The sequence below is a fragment of the Pleurodeles waltl genome, chromosome 8 (genome assembly GCF_031143425.1).
Source record: "Pleurodeles waltl isolate 20211129_DDA chromosome 8, aPleWal1.hap1.20221129, whole genome shotgun sequence".
NCBI classification, from domain to species: domain Eukaryota; kingdom Metazoa; phylum Chordata; class Amphibia; order Caudata; family Salamandridae; genus Pleurodeles; species Pleurodeles waltl.
Window position 1 is genome coordinate 1,520,849,251 of NC_090447.1, and position 18,959 is coordinate 1,520,868,209.

Below are 18,959 nucleotides of genomic sequence, written 5' to 3' on the forward strand. Positions count from 1 at the left end.
TCAATGCTTGCATAAATAAATCTTCATTCAGGACTCTCATAACAACAGCCTAAGTATGTCAAATATGAGCATGACAGATTATAATTTCATAACCATTTAATCTGCATAATCGTTGAATCTAAAGATCAGCACTCTTCCATGACAGCCACACTGTCCTTGTATAAACAAGTTATACAATTAGATGACGAATCTTAAATTCTCAGTCCGGTTTGATCATTTTGAGAGGCCAAAGGAAGAATTTAATTGATGACTGCTTTTAATTCACAGATGTTTCAGAATGTAATGAAAAAGGAATGTTTCAAATGTCCAATAATAATGTATGTATTATAGTTGACTAAGGACCATAAGGTGGATTTGTCCTACTGGAGTTTTTTTTTTTTCTTATCCATAACCCTAGAGGAGCAAATTTTATTTATCCTGTAGGTAATCTATGGCAAGCTCCTGATGCAATTTAAGGGGATGAACTGATGTAAGCAAAGTGTATGACACAAAAACCTGTTTTTTAGGTTTCGCCTGCACAGCGCTTGCAAAGTCTGTTGTTTAAAAAAAAAATCTTCTAAGGGGCTTTCATCCTGCCTTTAACTTTTCTCCAAAGTTTATTTGTTTAGTGCTTGTCATTCACTTGTGCATGTTCGTGGGTGTGTTTTTCCTGTTTGTTTATCTTCAGTCTCACTGTTTTCAATTTTGTGGAGCACGGACTAAATGCTCCTTTCTATTTTAGACTTTATCCGCCATAACAGACCTACTTGTTTCTTTGGAATTTAGCTTGATTGTTGAGTGGACATATACTTCGGAACTGAAGTTGTAATTTGAGTGTGATTGTTTGTTGCATTGACTTTGTCTTTTTTGGGTTATATTGATTCTATACATTTTTTACTGTTACGGTCTTCTGAATTGTTTTGGGCATATTGAACAACTTGAGAAATTAGTTTTTGGGGTATTTATACGCATGACAGTACTTATTTGTTGAATTTAGTTCAATTATCAAGTGCTTTATACTTTTGAGCAAAAGCATATTTTTGATTGTTGGAGTTTGCATGTATATTCAATTATTATTTATGCCGCTCCAACTTTAACTGCTATGAAAATGTGAGCGTTTATAAATGCAGTTTTTTAAATTACTTATTGTTTGTTGTGAGCATTTTTGCTGCATTTTTTTTTTTTATATCGCACAAGCTCTGTATTAGTGAATGTTATTTTTTTAAGGTTACATTTGGAATCAGTATTTACATAGCAACTGTATTTTACAGTGTTTACGAGTGATTCAGTTTGCCAGCAGCCACGCGTCCTGTTTACTCCTTCCTCTGTTTTTTTCCACTTTTCGCGAATGAGCGCTGGTCTTTGACAGGTCTGCATTTAAATGTGCGAACACTGAATGCTGAGGCAATGTAATCCTAAAGCTATCTCTGGCCTCTTTAATCCATTCGGAAAAGTGAATATACAGTGGAAACACAGAATTTTTTGGTGCCGTACATTTTGTGTTCCCCTTCCAGTTGCATGTGTTCAACACACTGAGCTATCTCAGTTACTGTTGGTGTAGTTTATTTGAATGTTTAAATCGTTGTTACAAATATTTGTGTCCTCTCATCGCCCCTGATGTCCTCTCATCGACACTCTGCCTGTTTACAAGCCCTGCTTAATTTGTAAATATGAACATGCCGGTGCCCAGAGCTCTCCTATGGAACACAGAACTGCTGCATTTAAATGTGCACACACTGAATGCTGAGGCAGCATAATCGTAAAGCCGCCTCGGGCCTCTTTAATCCATTTGGAAAAGTGAATACACAGTGGAAAAACAGATTTCTTTTGTTGCTGTTCATTTTCTGTTCCTTTCTAGATGCATGCATTCAACACACTGAGGTATCTCAGTTACTGTTTGTGTAGCTTATCCATATGTTGACATCGTTTTCTAGAAATATTTTGGTCCTCCCATTGCCCGTGATAGGATGAACACTCTGCCTACTTACCAGCAGTGCTTAATTTGTAAATATAAACATGCCGGTGCCCAAAACTCTCCATTGAAACATGCGGCTGCTGCATTTAAATGTGCGCTCACCAAATGTTGAGGCATCGTAACCCTAAAACCATCTCGGGCCTTATTTTCCACTGAAACATTTACTCTTTTGACAATCATGGCGCCCATCATTGATGTTCTTTTCTGTCTCTTTAATTGTTTGTTGAGGGCATTTCTCAAAAAAAAATTCCAAATTTAGATACGGCAAACTTAGTACGAGGGCATTTTAGCACTTGACATTGGTATTGTATTTTATACAATGTTACATTTCTTTTTAAAACAATCAGATCCTAATAATAAACAAAAAAATATCAAAGCCCCATAACCATATGGAAAACAAGCATTGGCAAAGCCAAGAGGTTTCGCCTTTGGTTTTTCTTTTGACTGGATTATAACTATCTAACTGGATTATAAATATTAGAAAACTCTTATAATAATGTTTGTTTTGAATTAGATAAACCGTTAGTAGTTGTTTATTTTGTGATGGATGTTGAATGAATTAACAACATGAACAATTATTAACCATTTATCAAATTTAAAACAAAGCCACAAGCCACGAACAAAACAATAACAAAAATGTATGCTTAAGGATAACATAACTCTTAACACATCATCAGATTCACATGAGATAGAAGAGCCTTTACCACCATAAAAAAGTATACTCTTTTCCAGTGTATGGCACAATATTACATTATATATATATATATATATATATATATATATATATATATATAGATAGATAGATAGATAGAGAGAGATTTTCCATATAGTCTTTTTGGTTTCATGAAAGGTTGTTAGCTCCACATTGACCTACTGGGTACTTAGCAACTGATCTCTGTACATAATTTGCAGTCCCAATACATTACATTAAGTAATGCATTTCTTCAAAAAGGTATATCCATTCATAGTTTACATTAGGAGCAAAATATATATGGGGTCATTACAACATTGGCGGTAAAAGCCGCTTACCGCCGTGCAGAAGACCGCCAACACACTGCCGTGGCTGCGGAAATCCGCCACAGCTATTATGACCCACATCCCGAAATCAGACAAAATTCAGACACCCACACAAGTCCGCCACACCGAAGGTCAGTGATAAACTGGCGAAAACAAATCCTCCACCGTCACGCCAACAGAAATACGCCCATGCTATCACGACCCATGAATCCACGCAGCGGTCTTTCAACCGCAGTATTCCATTGGCGGTACACACGGCTACGCTCAAAATACACACTCATCTCCAAAACACCACTACATTGGACAATTCGAAAGACACACACCTGAGACACATACACACACCTCTCCCACACACTCAATACTAGATAAAACACACACCCATATCACCCACAAACCCCTACGACCACAATTGAGAACGAAGCACAGAGAGAGACACCACCATCCACAAACTAGCAGCCACAGACACTCAACACCATCACCCAGACACACCACAACATATCACCACACTTATCACCACATACACCACCCCACACATCACCTACACCACCCCATCGCACGGCAAAGACACCCCAGGTTCTCTGATGATGAGCTCAGGGTCATGGTGGAGGAAATCGTACGGGTAGAGCCACAGCTATTTGGCTCACAGGTGCAGCACACTTCCATAGCTAGGAAGATGGAGCTATGGCGAAGAATAGTCGACAGGGTCAACGCAGTGGGACAGCACCCAAGAAATCGGGACGACATCAGGAAGAGGTGGAACGACCTACGGGGGAAGGTGCGTTCCGTGGTCTCCAGGCATAACATCGCAGTACAGTGGACTGGCGGCGGACCCCCACCTCCTCCCCCACAACTAACAACATGGGAGGAGCAGGTCTTGGTGATTCTGCATCCTGAGGGCCTCGCAGGAGTCGGTGGAGGAATGGACTCTGGTAAGTCAAATCTTAACTATCATATTCCCGACCCAACCTGCATGCTATCACAGACCCCCACCCCTATCACTCCAACTCCTCACAAATCTACCAATATCACAAACCACACATCCCAACACCAAGCCCTGAATGCAAAACCAAAGCATGGACACCCATCACTAAAGCATGCCCACTGCACATACCCATAACACCCCCTCACCCATCATCACACAAGCCCACACGCAGGAATGCTAGCACTGGGGTACACGGTCACCCACCCATTGCACACCATGAAACAAACAGATGCAAAAATCATGCCTTTCCACCCCTGCAGGACCACTACCTAACGTCACCAGACAGGAGGTCCAGACATCCACAGAAGAGGCCCAGAGTGATGACAGCAGCTCTGTCCACCTGGATCTACATGACCAGCCCGGACCATCGTGGGCCTCGGGACAGTCGGTTCCCCTCACACAGGCACAGGCCACCACAGACCTTCCCCCCTCTGGAAACACCAGCACAGCACCCACCCAGCGGGCCCATACCTCCGTCCCCAGGACATGTCAATCAGCTGTGTGTCCACCACTACAGGGAACCCAGGATAACCCACCACCCCAACGACAACAGGGACCTGGGGGCAGTGGTAGTGGGCACATGGTCCAGGGGACGGAGGCACAGGAACACAGGGGAACTGGGAGGGCTGCCGTGCGACAGGGGGCGGACAGGCCTAGGGAACCCATTCTCCACGAGGCCCTCTCCTCCATCATGGGAGCATATCACCACTCCCAGGAGACGATGGCAACGGTCCTGGCCAAGTTTCAGGAGACCCAGCGCATGCAGGAGGAACAGTATTTGGGGTTCAGGGAGGAACTCAAAACCATCAGCTCCGCCCAGGGCACCATCATAGGGTGCTGAAGGAGATACTGAACACCAGGAGGGACACTGTGGCACTCCAAGGGGCCCCTGACACTAGCCTGGATGATGAACTGCCCACCACCTCCGCCAGCGCTAGTGGACAGGAGGCACAGCCACAGGACCACCACACCAGCACCCCCCCCTGCAGACGGAGAACCACCCCGCAAGCGGTCCCTGGGAACCAGGAACAAGACAGAGCACAATGCCAAGACCCCCGCCAAGAAATGAGACCACCTGATTGTCAACACACTGTCTCACTTTGTAACCCTGTCCATATTGGAACTGCCCCAGCTCCACTTCCTATGCCCGTATGGGCAATGCACCTGTGAGACTAATAGACTGGACTCTGCCATGGACATTCCTCCACCATCACCCCTCACCATTTTACAACCCCCTCCAATATTGAGCACTTCAATAAACACCCTTGAAGCACAAAACAATCTGGAGTCAGTCTGTGATTTCGAAATTGTGTATTAGCAATGACAGTGACAAAATGCTTATTCAAATGTAATGTCAACATACCTATGTCACACATCTCAAGTCCATGAGGAATCTAAGCAGATGACACACGTTGGAAACCACACCTGTGAAACCGTAAGGGAAAATTACAACTCAGTGACCATATACTGGTTGAAATCGACAGACAGGATAGAGGTAGAAGTGTTAAAGTACTTGTAGTAGGCAGGAATGTTTTATCACCTGTGTGCCACTGGAAATATTGCTGGATGACTGAGTCCCTGTTGTCAATGTCTTCTTCCTCTGCTTCCTCCTCATCACTTTCCACAGGCTCCACAACTGCAATCTGGACCATCCTCCTACAGAAAAGGCACATGTCCTTGCAAAGCCAAGTTGTGAAGCATACAGCAGGCCACGATGATCTGGCACACCTTCTTTGGTGAGTAGAATAGGGAACCACCTGTCATATGGAGGCACCTGAACCTGGCCTACAGGAGCCCAAAGGTGCGTTTGATCACCCTCCTAGTCCGCCCATGGGCCTCATTGTAGCGTTCCTCTGCCCTGGTCCTGGGATTCCTCAACGGGGTCAGTAGCCATGACAGGTTGGGGTAACCAGGGGACTCTGGAGTTGACCCATCACATAAGGGATGCTGCTATTCCGCAGGATGTAGGCGTCATGCACAGAGCCAGGGAACATAGCATTTACCTAGGAGATATACTGGTCTGCCAAACATACCATCTGTACATTCATGGAATGATAACTCTTCCGGTTCCTGTACACCTGTTCACTCCTGTGGGGGGGGGGACCAGAGCTACATGGGTCCCATCAAAGGCACCTATGATGTTGGGGATATGTCCAAGGGCATAGAACTCACCTTTCACTGTAGGCAAGTCCTCCACCTGAGGGAAAACAATATAGCTCTGCATGTGTTTCAGAAGGGCAGACAACACTCTGGACAACACGTTGGAAAACATAGGCTGGGACATCCCTGATGCCATGGCCACTGTTGTTTGAAATGACCTACTTGCAAGGAAATGGAGCACTGATAGCACCTGCACTTGAGGGGGGATTCCTGTGGGATGGCGGATTGCTGACATCAGGTCAGGCTCCAACTGTGTACACAGTTCCTGGATTGTGGCACGGTCAAACCTGTAGGTGATGATCAAACTTCTTTCCTCCATTGTCGACATGTCCACCAGCAGTCGGTACACCGGAGGATTCCGCCATCTCCTCACATGTCCCAGCAGACGGTGCCTATGAAGGACAACAGCGACCACAGAGTCAAACAACTCAGAGGTATGTACCCACAGTCTACACAGAACACCATTCATACACAAAATGTGGCCTGTATTTGTGTTGTGAGACAAGGCCTAGGTATGTGTGACGCAGTTGGTAATTAGGCCATGTGGGCCCCTGAAATGGCGGCTGCCTGACCACTAAACTGGGACTATGGGATGTGAGGTAACTGCGCTGGCGTTGTACACCGTCGCGGTAGGCGGTCGAAGACCGCGGCGCAATGCTGCATTGGTTAACATTGGACCCTATGGGACCCAGGAGCCAATGACGATGTACGCCGGCGGTGATGGTACGCACCGCCGCGGACGTGACCGCCATTTTCTAGCTGTTGAATCACTCGATACCTGATCTTCGACAGGAGAGGACCTACACTGTAAGTGCTGCTGTGACCTCGGTCTGGAAGAGACAATGGCTTGTGCGTCTGGGGAAAGGGACCCTGCCTTCACTGCAGAGGAGTTGGAGAAGCTCGTTGACGGGGTCCTCCCCCAGTACACGCTACTCTACGGTCCTCCAGACCAACAGGTAAGTAGACAGGGAGCATGTTGTATGGGCTAAGCCTGTGTGGAGAGGGCTGGTTGTAAGAAGGAAGGGGGCACAGTTCTGCGTGCATGAAGGACTGTGAATGCATGTGCCACATGGCAAGGGTAGGGATGTGGGCCACTCACTTTGACGGTGCCGTTGGTAATGACTTCTCTTCTTCCCCTGTACATGTCATGTAGGTCAGCGCCCACCAGAAGAAGGATATTTGGTGTGCCATCGCCAAGGACGTCCGGACCCTGGGGGTCCACCACAGACGGAGCACCCACTGCCGGAAAAGATGGGAGGACATTCGCCGCTGGAGCAAGAAGATGGTGGAGGCTTAGCTGGGGATGGCCTCCCAACGTGGGAGGGGTGCCCGTCGAACCATGACCCCCCTGATGTTCAGGATCCTGGCGGTGGCCTACCCTGACTTGGATGGGCGCTTGAGGGCATCACAGCAGACACAAGGGAGTGAGTACACTATCATTCAGCAGACTTTGCGCGCAGTGAAGGTGTCTGGGTGGGGGAGAAGGGATGTGGATTTCCCTAGGCCAGGGCAAGTTCCGTAGGCTAGGCCCCTCCGTAAGGCAGGCCATGTGGCACCCAGCCCACCTCTGTAGAGTGCCAAGTACAGGTATTCATGCCCCTGTGTCATCTATGTGTGCAGATGTCGTCCATAGCCTTGTAGGCCATTTCCCAACAATTGCATCTGTAGAGCCCAACAGCGCGACGTAGTGCAGGGGGCTGCTGTGTCTGTATTGTCCGCCAACGGTAGCGGTAAGCCATGCACTCAACCTGTCTTTCTTCTGTCGCCCCCCCATTTTTGTGGTCTCCCTGTTCTTGTGTGCATTAGCATCATCAGGCGGAGGTACAGTGGCACTGGAGCACGAGAGAGCTGCATCCCACATGGCCATGGAGGGCCACACCACGGACTCAGAATACACCAGTGGGACGGAGAGCGAGGGGAGCACCACGGCGGTCACAGGATCTGCAACCAGCGACACGGACTCATCCTCCGATGGGAGCTCCCTTGTGGTGGCGGTAACATCTGTGCCCCCCACTTCTACAGTTACAGCCGCCACCCCCCCTACCAGCACCTCCCTCCCAGCAGCCCCTTAGCCTTTGCCCCGTGCCTGCTCACCCAGGAGGGTGGGCATCACCTTCGCCCCAGGCATCTCAGCCCCTGCCCTTGTCACCTCTGCTGCCCTCAGTAAGGAGGCCATTGACCTCCTCAGGTCCCTCACTGTTGGGCAGTCTACCATTTTGAATGCCATCCAGGGTGTAGAAAGGGAGTTGCAACACACAAATGCATTCCTGGAGGGCATTCATTCTGGTCAGGCTGCCCTTCATCGAACCCTGCAAACTCTGGCCTCAGCACTGATGGCAGCCATTGTCCCTGTGTCTAGCCTACCCCCTCCAACTTCCTCCACCCAGACCCAATCCCCTGTACCTCTGCCTATCCCAAGCACACCATCAGACCAGCCTGCACACACCTCAAAAACACAAGGGAAGCTCAGGCAAACATAAGCACCACACATCCCACAGGCACTCACGCAAACATCACACACATACAGACACACCAACATCCACTGCCTCCACTGTGTCCCCCTCCTCGTCGTCTCCCTCCTCCCTCCCAGTCTCGTCTACACTCACACCTGCATGCACTACCACTACAGCCACTACGTCCCGCACCAGCACACCCACCACCACACCCCGCTCACGTGCAGTCACTACCCCCACTACCATTTCCACGTCCCCTGTGTCCTCTCCCAGTGTGTCTGTGACGCCCCCTCCCAAGATACACAAATGCAGGCACACACCCACCCAACAGCCATCCACCTCACGACAGCCTCCAGCCCATGCACCTGCACCCAAATCCACAAAAGTTACACCTCCTACAACCACCACCTCTTCCTCCACTCCCAAACCCCCTCCAGCTACCCGTCCCAGTGTCTCCCAAAAACTTTTCCTGTCCACCCTTAACCTATTCCCCCCCCATCCAACTCATAGGTCCCGTACTAGCACCTCAGCCAAAAAATCTCCGGGACCAGTGGTGCCTGTTGTTACAGGTATGTGGAGTGCACCGGCCACCAGGCCAGCCAGTGTGGCACGGAGCCACAGCACAACCAGTCCCCCCCCCCTGTGAAGCACCAGAAGTTGGACAGTGCCCGGCGGGAGAGGGGGAAGACTCCAGCCAGCAAAGCCGCTCACAGGGGTCCCGGGTGGGAGTGTCGACTCAGCTGTGACTCCTCCCAAGGTGGGGAAGGGGCAGAAGAAATCTCCAAAGTCTGGGAGGAGCAGCACGGCGGAGAAGACCGCCATCATCCCCGCTGCCCAGGAGGCCTCCGCCAGCCCCATTGTCACTGCCCAGGAGGCCACCGCCAGCCCCAGAGTCACTGGCCAGGAGGCCACCCCCAGCCTCATCGTCACTGCCCAGGAGGCCACCGCCAACCCCAGAGTCACTGCCCAGGAGGCCACCGCCAGCCTCATTGTCACTGCCCAGGAGGCCACCGCCAGCCGCAGAATCACTGGCCAGGAGGCCACCGCCAGCCTCATCGCCACTGCCCAGGAGGCCACCGCCAGCCCCAGAGTCACTGGCCAGGAGGCCACCGCCAGCCTCATCGTCACTGGCCAGGAGGCCACCACCAGAGTCACTGCCCAGGAGGCCACCGCCAGAGTCACTGCCCAGGAGGCCACCGCCAGACCCATCGTCACTGCCCAGGAGGCCACCGCCAGCCCCATCGTCACTGGCCAGGAGGCCACCGCCAGCCACAGCCCAGCTGGCCAGGAGGGCTCCGCAAGCCACAGCCCAGCGGACCCATGAAGGACCGCCAGCCACAGCCCTGCTGGGCAATGAAGGACCGCCTTGGCAAGGACCGCTGAACAGGGCAAAGACCGCTATGGAAAGCACAGCTGAACAGGTCTGACACTGGCAACTCAAGCACCGCTGAACAGGCCAAGGACTGCTGAACAGGGCAAAGACCGCCATGGAAAGCACCGCTGAACAGGTCTGACACTTGCAACTCTAGCACCACTGAACAGGCCAAGGACCCTGGAACAGGGCAAAGACCGCCATGGAAAGCACCGCTGAACAGGTCTGACACTGGCAAATCAAGCACCGCTGAACAGGCCAAGGTCCGCTGAACAGGGCAAAGACCGCCATGAAAAGCACCGCTAGCCCATTTGCGGCAGGGCCAGTGACGTAACTGTGACCGTCACGGGGTGTGTGCTGCACTCTGGGCACCAGTCCCCCTCCAGAACCAGTGGAGAACAGCATCCACTCCGTCTGTCCTGCACAGGATGAAGCACTCTGGGCACCAGTCCCCCTCCAGAACCAGTGGAGACATGCATCCACTCCGTCTGTCCAGCACAGAATGAAGCACTCTGGGCACCAGTCCCCCTCCAGAACCAGTGGAGACCTGCATCCACTTGAGAGACTGTGGCTTTGCACTCCCCAGGATGGTACAGTGGACAACCCACCCACTGTAGAGACTTGTGAGACTGTGGCTTTGCACTCCCCAGGATTGAACAGTGGGCAACCCACCCACTGTAGAGACTTGTGAGACTGTGGCTTTGCACTCCCCAGGATGGTACAGTGGGCAACCCACCCACTGTAGAGACTTGAGAGACTGTGACTTTGCACTCCCCAGGATACATCAATTAGCATGGAGCCTCCTCGTGGATCTGGCGTGGTGCACTCATCCGGCTGAGGTGCCCCCCCCTTCCCTGCCCCCTGAGGTGCCTATTGTATTTCTATCTGATGCCCCTGCAGTGTTCTCTCCGTTTGGATTGGGTATCTTGAGTGGGCCTCGCCCATGCATTTTGGGCCCAGTGGTCCACGGGCTATGAATGGTGCAATACCGGCACTACTAATCGTGGTGTATATTTTGTTTATTGTGTATATATATATATATATATATATATATATATATATATATATATATATATATATATATATATATGTGTATGTGTATATATTTGCTTACTGTATTTTTATATATTACAATGGTTCCGCTCATTTCTTTTTGTCTTTGCATTCTTCTGGGGGTGTTGGGGGGTGTTACTGTAATGTATAGATATGCATTGGTGTGTGTGTTGTAGTGGGTGAGGGTCGGGTGGGGGTTGGGGTGTTGAGAGTGTGTGTCCCTGTGTTTTTGCCTCCCCCTCCCCTATGTCGTAGGTGCAGTACTCACCATGGTCTTTGCCGCCGGCGTTGATGATCCTCGTAGAGGCGCAGGAAGACTAGCGCTGGCAGAATATGGAGTTCCGGCTCCATGGTGCCCTCCTTCCTCGTGGAGTGTTTAGAGGTAAGCGTTTTCCCTTTGAAATGGCTGTTTTCGCCGTGTTTTTATCCGCGGTGAATCCGCCCCGGAAAAGGTGGCGGATTGGTAGGTTGTGATAGGGTGGGCGGTACATTGTCTTCCGCCTGTCTGTTGGCGGTGACAGCCGCGCTGTTTGTTTATACCGCTGTGGCGGTCGGAGTGTTAAAGTGGCTGTCTTTGTTGGCGGTTTCCGCCACGGTCATAATTCCAATTTTTTTACCGCCGGCCTGTTGGCGGTCTTACCGCTGCTTTAACACCGTCTGCCAGGGTTGTAATGACCACCAGAATATTCATGGCACGGCTTGTGGAGCAAAGATGAGCCATCCACATATATTTTCCTGACTTGTGACTGAATGTACATTCCCACTTAGCAGCCCTTTCTAACAGTTCAGTCATTTTCTGTCTAAAATTTGTGAGTCAGTAAATCACTTAGCATGTTACCAGAGTCTTTAAATATGTTACGTAGGCCTTACATTATGGTAGGCTGTAAGTCTCCATGATTTAATATGACTATACAATGATGAACATGTTATTCATTCACACCAAACAACATACATTTGATTAGATAAATAGGTGTGAAGTGTGCTTTTAGGTTATCACTAACAGGAGCTCAGTCCTGGCTCATGCTATGGAGACCTTGATTGTGTAGGAAGACTGCATTGGTTTCTGATTGTGATGAGTAGAAAACATTGCTCATCTGATCACTATAGTATCTTCATGTAGGATTTGTGTGACCCAAGAGCTGGAGTGAAAAAAATCCTGTGTTACATGAGCAGATTTTGTTCTATGTCATGCCAGACTCTTCAGTTTCTGAACACAAGATAAATGTTTATTTACAATCCTTCTTTTAGGCGCTGCTTACGTTCCAGCATGTTGTTGCCTGTTTCTCACAAGAGGAACAGAAGCTTTTATACGAATGGCAGGAGGGTCTTTATGCAAATCTGATGAAGGAAATTCACCAAGTCTTGACGTCATTGGGTAAAGTTACACTGAATGTACTGTCTAACGTTTGCAAAGTCTGTAAATTACTAGAAAGCATGCAGCACTCGTAAAGGGTTTAGAAATAGGTTTTTGAATTTTCCTTCACTGTATGGTCATTGTATTTGCAGTTTTCTATATTTTGATTATTTTTTAAACATAAATAAGAAATGAACTTCCTTTTGATTGTTGATTTTGGACCTGAAAGCAAACACTAAGAAACAGCTACTCAGCCCTCTCCTTTTCTGTTCGTCCCTCACATTACCAACTTCTCTGTTTCTAATCACTTGTCACCATCATCCACAGTCCCACACAAAATCCTCACATAATCAATAAAAGGGCCACCATCACCAAAACTATAGCTTCTATTTTACGGCAGAATGGGCCACCCCTTACACCAAAGAGTCTTTGCACAATTACTTACATAAACCAGGTGATGATTATAAACAATTGTATAATTATTGACATGGCTTAATATCTGTTCTGTTACTGTATTTATTAATGATAAAATGAATTCACAAAGCACATCAGGCTGCACTTCTCTCCTGCAGTACACACTTGTGTCAGTGGTTACCATTGCCTGTGGAGGCTGCGTGCTCCTCATTTCTGTAACCATGCTCTATACAAACCCCACAATTACATATTTTTTGTCTTCTCAACTCAAGAAGCTGTTAATCGTTATAAAAATGTCCTTCATTGTTTTAACCAGGTTCTGTGATTGCAAACTCTATCTTTTCATTGAGAACAAAAGAAAAGGATGGTGTCTGTTCTGCAGGAAAGGAGGACACTGACAGAAGACAGAGAAACAAGCACCTCCCAAGTGAGTAAGACGAGTAAAAGGGTTTCATCAGGAAGCTGGCAGGGTATTTTATGCAGCTTTCAGACATGGGCATTGATGCTTCCTCGTGGACTCAAGCATGCACTTGCACAGATCCTCTCAGGAACAGACCCACACACAGCAGACAAGTATTGACTAGAAATGAAATAATGCTGGCTTCAGTTTTCAGCATTAAATTGTTGTTTTTAGAGTTCTTCATTGAGATGTACCCCGAGCATCTTTCTTGAGATAAGAAGAGTGTTTAATGATGGTTCACAGCCCTTAATTTGTATAGCGGCAGACCCAGAGTAAATAGCAGCACTGGAAGAGGCCTTTTCGCAGCAAAAAGTTAACTGAAGTTTTGAAAATTGAAAAAATGTGGCCCACCCAGTCTTCCGGTGGAACTATGTATCACTTTACAACCTATCGTCACAGGCCTCGGTACAGCAGGTATTGAATTCCTCCCTCAGTGAGGAAATTAGTAGTTGGAAGAAACCCAACAGCAACCCTGAATAGTGCGGTGACTGCTGGCTGATGTCAGAATTTCTACATTAAATGAGGGACTGGAACGCGCTGGCCTCTCTCACCTGGGCTAGGCAAATTGTATATATGACCCCTCGTACAGGGTGACTGTTGGCCCAAAAGTTACCCCTTTGTCAGTTGGGTCTTGAGTAGGCGATATCAGCTAATTCTGCTGGTTTCCAGCACAGTGCTTTCTGTGATATAAAGTGAATAATGAAAAGTAGAAGGTGATGTGTTGATATGTTTCATGCCACTCCAGACTTTTAAAATGATTGATTAGATATTTGGGAGTGATGTTCACCTTTGATGATCGTGTCCTGGTAGAAACCAATATACGCAAAATCATATTAAATATAGCTGCTCTATTTTGCCCCCTGAAACTTTTCACCTTTTAGTATTACCAATAGGGTAAATATCACTATGGCAGAGTTGGCTGAGGTTACTTCTATGGTTAGTGTGCTCCCCGCTGCTTTTATTTCAGGAGTGTAGGGTAATTTACAAGCTGTGCTGGCTAGAGACAGAAACAGTTTTTCATAGAGAAAACTATGGTGGTGTGTACTAGAAGGTGGCGGGAGTTTCTCTGAGCTGCAGTTATATTGATTTGCAGTTCTCCTATGATATGTGAGCTGTTTATTGAGGGGGCAGTTGCCCAAGGCGGACAACGTTGAAGGTAATCAGAACATAGAACATGCACAGAGAAATCATAGTTGACTTGTGGCTGGAAATGGTGCCTCATTAGACTCAATATGGATTAGGGAGATATGACTGATTGGTCTAAATTTTCCACTGGCAGAAGGCTCTGTTGTCGGAAACACAGTGGTTTGCCAGATTCACCATAGAGCAATGAAATATGAGTTTGGAAAACAGGGTCCTCCACCATGTTTGTGGTGGAGGACCACGTCCACTATACTTTAAGTTTGTCCCTTGGTCGGTGTCCACCACTGTATTAGTGGCAATGATCACTTAACAGCTTTAAAGTGAATAAGTAATGTTATTACAGCCCAAGAATTATTACAAGCGAATAGAATGTTAGTTGCCTACCTGAAGCGGGTGGGGACAAATGATGGGTTCACTTAGATGTCTGTCTCCAGAAGGCTAAGACAATTGATGGAACAGTAGCCTAGGCAGATAATTAATTTTCTCGTGTGCTATATGAATTAGGTGGTTGTTTGATCTGAATTGTAGTAATTTCACATAGTGCTTTATCTCATATTAAGAAAGTGTTTAATGTGTTTTTGTTCTGAATCAGATATTTTGTACAGAATAATGTTGACTTGAGACTGATGACAGCAATCAAGGACGTAGCACAGGAGTAGGGGGAATTCATCCCATCCCACCAGAGAAGGATTGCTCGGGAGAAGGGACCAAGCATTGAAGCTAACTATGTCATTTATGAGAGAAGGAGACGGCCGTGTAAATGTATGAAGTATGGGGCACCTGGCAGAGCTAAACTGGACCGAGTCAGGTGGGGAGGGTGGGCCCAGAAAGAGCCCACTGGGTAGGACTGTTCATTAGACTTCCAGAGGATTGACACAACGGGATTCCCTGTCTTTCATGTTACCCATACTGTTGTTGGTGATGATTTGATGATTTGGGACCATGGACCCTTTGTAGGCAATTGTATCTACTTAGCAGTCAATAATAATGCAGTATGGTGGTGATGCTGCTGTTCCAGCTCCTAAAAATAAATTATTATTTTAAAGAAAGTTATGATTAACAAATGTATTTAGTAACATTTTAGATCATTGTTGTACTTTGACTATATCTAAGTTTTGACCTGGGAAGAAAAACCCCATTTGCACCATCCTAGTTACACGTGAACCACGTTCAGAAAGCTAACCCTGATTTACAAAAGTCAATATTACTATCCTTGTAGCAGACCTGTTTTATAGACATTTGTATGTGATAAAACCATTAATTATTACATTAATGATTTTTACAACATCTTTATGATTCAACAGTCTTTTGTTGTCAACTCTAATGATGCTTAATTGTCATCTTCTCTTGTAGGCCAAGAGTCTGATCTTTGCTTGATGGAAGATTATATCTTGCAAGGAAGAGAAAGCTCCACCAGTCACAGCTCAGGTGAAGAGCACATGCTCTGGGTTTCTTATGTTGCTGTGGTGGGCCAGTCCTTCCTCAGAGCTAAGCAGCATTCCCTCCTCACCTCTCTTCCTCATCCCAGTCCTTAGTGATTTGCAACGAGTGCAACAATGAGCTCAGATGCTATAAGGTCCTGTCATAAACCTCTACGATATATAATCAGGGCTCAAAAAATCTACTCGCTATGTCGAGGTTTATTTTATGAGGTCGAGCTATTTTTAGATTCCACTCCAACCTTCTGGAGAGTGGACAAAGAACAGGTGTTCTGTTCAGTCAAAAACTGAATTAGCAATTAGAGATGCCTTTAAATCTTATTTTTGTCACATTTGCTCTGTGTTCAGAGACAGAGGTCAAAAGTCAGTTTGTTTTCTTGCAATGCAAATACTTCTCCTTTTGAATGCAGAGTTCCAGGATTTTGTAAGGTGAATTATCTGACCTATGTGAAGTGAAAGGCTTTTGGTATCAGTTTATTCCTAACACACAACATTTATATAACTAAGTTAACTTTACAAACATTTCAAAATATATTTCAGTAGCTGTGAAAGACCATTTTTTGTACTTCTGCGTGATGCAAAAAATATTTTAATAGGATGAAAAAAAGTCAGAACACTTTACTTGGTGATATGCAAATGATAAATGTTTTCTGAAACCCAATTTTCACAGATTATTGTTAATACATTATATAGTTTTATCAGTAAAGCTGCAAGTTAATGGGAAGGTTTTTGGACATTTCTTGGAAATTTACTGTCTGTAAATGACAATGCACTACTACATCATGCTTTATTAATCTACTTATTAAAAGTGAGTGTTTAAACATAAACTGAGAAACACTTCTGCCCTGATGGCAAAGCTATTAGTAAACTAAGAGGCAAGTCATGCATGGATCATGTGTACCCTGCATGTGGGCTAGATTTATTATACATGGAGCAAATGTTTAGTGTATTTAATCAAATATTTGTAGCTGCACTCATATGTGAGAATGAAGAAAAAGGTGACTGGAAAATACAATATTTACCTGGGATCACACAATTTGAGACCCGTTTCGGGGTCAATTACATTACAGTTAAGTCGAGTAGATTACTCAAGCTACTCGACCTGCGGGTCGAGTAACATTGTTATGATTTTTCGAGGCCTGTCAGTGGGTGGTTTGCTCAGTAACACAACAGATGTGACATAGAATTAGGGAACAGTGGAAGTCAAGCACGCCTCTTCTGTCAGCTTCAGAATTGCTTGAGGTGGAAACCTAGTATTGTCTTCATCGATGTGGCATGTTGTGAAAGGGGTAAAGTGGGTTATCCGTTTTGAGGCATGATCCTTATATTTATATTATTATAATGAGGTAAATGAACAGATATAGTTGTTATATTGTGAACAAAATGCTGAGCTGTATGCTGGCTAGATCTTGGAAGCACCACAGACGCGCGGACTACATGCGTAGCTGGATCAGGTTCGCACATGGATCTGCACTGCATGCAGTTGTAGCATGATTAAAGAATGTGACAGTACCATGTGGACCAACATTGTTTTTAGATTAAAACTATACCCTGCTTAAAGCATCTTTTATCAATCCCACTGAGCCTCCCAGTGGTGCCCACCAAGGCTCTTGACTGCCCTCAAAGCCAATGTGTATTCACTACTTACCAGCAATGCTTTACTCCTTCCTTGAAGAAATGCTGATGTCCAGCAGCAGATTCCTGAGCAGGGTAGATGTATCACAAAGTGGTCTTGCATCTGTTGGTCTCCTTCACACGCTCGGTGCACTTATTCTGGGGCAGCGCCCTCGCAACTGGGCCACTTGGACTTCAGCACAATGTGTACATTTGCCTGCAAGTGTAGGCTTAATACCAAAGCTTGTTTCAAAGCAGCTAGCTCTTTACTGCTGATGCTTACCTTCCATATCTTCCTTCTTTGCTAGGCAATGCCTTGCTCTTGTCTTGCAGCAACATTACTCCTTCTCAAAGCTACTCCCAAACCTTCAAGAGGTGGGATACGTGTAGTGCTGTCTAAGAGTCAGCAGCAAAGGTGGGGCCATCCCCTTACATATCCTTACTTGTTTTCAAGTTTCTTTTGTTTTGCCAGCAACCCAGTTTTTATTATTTTTGCCAGTTCCTCCAGTGGACTTATGGTCATAGTGACTTCACTGCCTTGCAGTGCGGGGATATAAAGATCTCAGCTCCTACACTACTGCGTCCCTAATGACTGGACGGTTCTCCATTCACAGCAGCTTCACTCACGACCCCATAATTTCAGCAAGACATCCCCTTAGTCCCATTTTCAGAACACTTCATGTAGGTTATTTTTTTGTTTCTTCTTCCTTCTACTTTACAGTTCATTAGATATGTCTGGGTGATTTTCACCAGTGTAAAGATCACTGTCCTTTTAATGTGGATGCCAGGTTTGCATCGATTGATTTATCGATGTTTGACGTGCATAGATGTCCTTTATAGCTCAGCTCTTCTCTTACTGAATCTGCCTACAGTTAGTAGACCGCTCACTATTAGGGAACATTCATATCATGCGTTGTTAGTTTGCCCAGGAGCTCCTGTTTACACAGAATTCACAGTGCATCCAAGTATCACAAGAAGGGCGGGAGGGCGGAAGGAACAGAGGGAGGGAGGATGGATTTGGTAATGAGGTCCAGCACCATAGCTCCAGCTCCAATGACTGACACTAAAATCACTGGATGTAGTGAGGTGAACAAGGAGGTGACTGGTCCAGGAACAGATTTTCAGCTTCTTTGACTTCCGGAGAAATCAATGGATGTAATGAAGCAAGCCAGGAGGTGAAAGAGCAAGGTTAAGAACTAACTTGCATCTTGGAGGTTTGCAGGTACCCTGTTTCTACCTTCTTACCAGGGTATGGTGAGCCTATGAAGAAGCATGCCACGTTACGTGGGTGAGGCTTCCTCATCCAGAACAACTGCATCTGGTATCTAAAGCCTAGGGTGATAAGAAACACAAAGGTGTTCTGTATCATTTTGTGCCCCATGCTCATTGGGTTTGCGTTTGTTGACTTCTGCAGAGCGTGTGGAGCGCACAGCTCCCTCCTTATCTCCTGTTGTGATTTCAAGAGAGGTCAAGGGCTATAGCTTCAGCTTCATTGACTGATTGTGAAATCAATGGGTGTAATGAGACGAGAGGGGAGGTGAGTG

The 18,959-nt window shown here is 46.6% G+C and overlaps 1 pseudogene; it reads left to right on the top strand.

Annotated features, from left to right (window-relative positions):
* LOC138249621 (zinc finger protein 585A-like) overlaps positions 1 to 18,959 on the top strand; it is a 73,894-nt pseudogene that overhangs the window by 13,023 nt on the left and 41,912 nt on the right.